The following is a 2,359-nucleotide window of genomic DNA, read 5'->3' as shown; positions in this document are numbered from 1 at the left end:
ACGGTTTGACATATACATAGATACATACATACATACATACATACATATATATATATATATATATATATATATATATATATGTATATATACAGTACATATACACACACACACACACACACACATATATATATATATATATATATATATATATATATATATATATATATACATATATGATCAATACCTAAGCCTCCTCCGTACCCAAGTTAAGACCAGGGATGGCAAGGAAATGGTCTACAGGCACCCCCTAAAACCTATTCCTGAACCTCACATGACTGGTGGGGTTGCGGACACAACTGGTAACTATCTGGTTTGCGGGAGCCTTCAACTCTAGACCCACCGAATGTAAGTCGGTTCTCATTAATCTTCAGTTTAAAAGAAATATATTCTGACAGGGGAAACTCTATTCTTAGAGATTAGTACCGCAAGATTTAAGAGATTTAAGGGAACTAAGCATTATTATTATTATTATTATTATTATTATTATTATTATTATTATTATTATTATTATTATAATCTGAGCTAAAACCCTAGTTGGAAAAGCAGGATGCTATAAGCTTAAGGGCTCCAACAGGAAAAAATAGCCCAATGAGGAAAGGAAATAAAAAACCTACAAGAGAAGTAAAATATTCAAAGAACAGTAACAACATCAAAATAAAACTTAAATACTTAAATGTTCTTAAAAGGCAAGTCCACACGAGTGCTTCTTAATAACAATCAAAGGATCAAAATCTATGTAATATGGACAGTAAAGTTAACCCACACTCACGGTAAAAATAAATAAAGCCAAGTAAGAGAATAATTAAAGTCGATCTCCACAACTTGGAAATCCTTCATTAAATTTAGACTATTGCAATTGCAAAATGGCTTAAGGCGACTAAACAGTCTGGTCTTAATTTCGACATATTCAGTAGCATTTGCATAAGGTCTGTCATCACAACTTCCTTCTTTCTTTCTTTCTTTCTTCTTGATTTTACATCCGTTGTATCGGTTTTTCTGAAGCGGTACTCATCAACTTTTTCCTAGTATCTTTTCCTACGTCAGACATTGACTTTGAAATATGGCACGCCGAGAACTTGGATCCACACTATTTCGATGTTTGGGGAGAGCGAGAGTGTAGGTTTGTATGCCTGAGAGAGAGAGAGAGAGAGAGAGAGAGAGAGAGAGAGAGAGAGAGAGAGAGAGAGAGAGAGAGAGAGAGAGAGAGAGAGGAGGGGCTATGCTGCAGTTGTGTGCATGAAGAGCTTCTGTAATTCCCTTATCACCAATAATCGATTCCATTTAACTTTTTTTTTTTTTTGTAAAGTGAAATATATTTTTTTAAAGTAAAAGATAAGAAAAATGATTAGGTATTACTGTTAAGGAAATATTTGCATGAATGTTTGTGTTCACTTTTAATTTATGGAATAAGCTGAAACCTATTGCTTTAGTATACATGACCTGAAGTAATAGCAATGTAAAAGGACGTCAGATCATATCATTGTTGGTCGGATATATCATGGGGACATTAGCCACTTAGACATTCGTATGATAAGGAGCGGAGTTAACAACCTCATCCCTTATACTTGACTAGTACAGTGGTGACGTGTTCGCCTAGCATTCGCATGGCAGCAGATCGATCCCAGCCCGGGACCGTGAGTTCAAGCTGTTTACTGGGGAGGCCAGTGGCGGGTTGGGCTTGCCCGGCTGACGTTCTGGTGAGCAACGAATATGATAAAACTGGAAATGAAACCAGAGTCCTTTAACTTTTAAACTAGATCGGCATTTTTCTTATTTGTTTTGTATATATATATATATATATATATATATATATATATATATATATATATATATATATATATATATATATATGTGTGTGTGTGTGTGTGTGTGTAATCTTTTCTGAAGGTGATATCGTGATTAGCGAGCAACTGTAGGTTACAAACGTCTCTGCTTTCAGTGAAATGTTTGAATACATTGATCAGAAAAATAATACAGATTTTGGCACTGCAAGAAAGAGGGAAAAGCTTAAAATAGCAACATTAATGGCATTCTGCCCTTAGGTGAGTACAACCGTGCTCATTATACTTTGAAGGATCAAGGTTTGATAAGTTATAGAAATGATTCGGAGGAGAGTTACACAAATGAAAAAGAAAAAAAAATAATCGCAGAACAAAGGCCGATATGATTATTGTGTTCTCATCATTCCCTGTACGTGTGGGAAAGAGATATATACCTTCGAGGGAGTATTATCCACATATATTATAGAAACTGTGGAGGGTAATGCTCAAAGTTACATATGAAGAAAACTAGAGGGGTAAGAACATATATTGGAACTAGGGTTGTGGCGACCTGGTGGTAGAGTTCTTGCCTGGTGATT

This window comes from Palaemon carinicauda, chromosome 22 (assembly GCF_036898095.1).
Source record: "Palaemon carinicauda isolate YSFRI2023 chromosome 22, ASM3689809v2, whole genome shotgun sequence".
In the NCBI taxonomy this organism is placed as follows: domain Eukaryota; kingdom Metazoa; phylum Arthropoda; class Malacostraca; order Decapoda; family Palaemonidae; genus Palaemon; species Palaemon carinicauda.
This window is presented reverse-complemented; position numbering follows the sequence as displayed.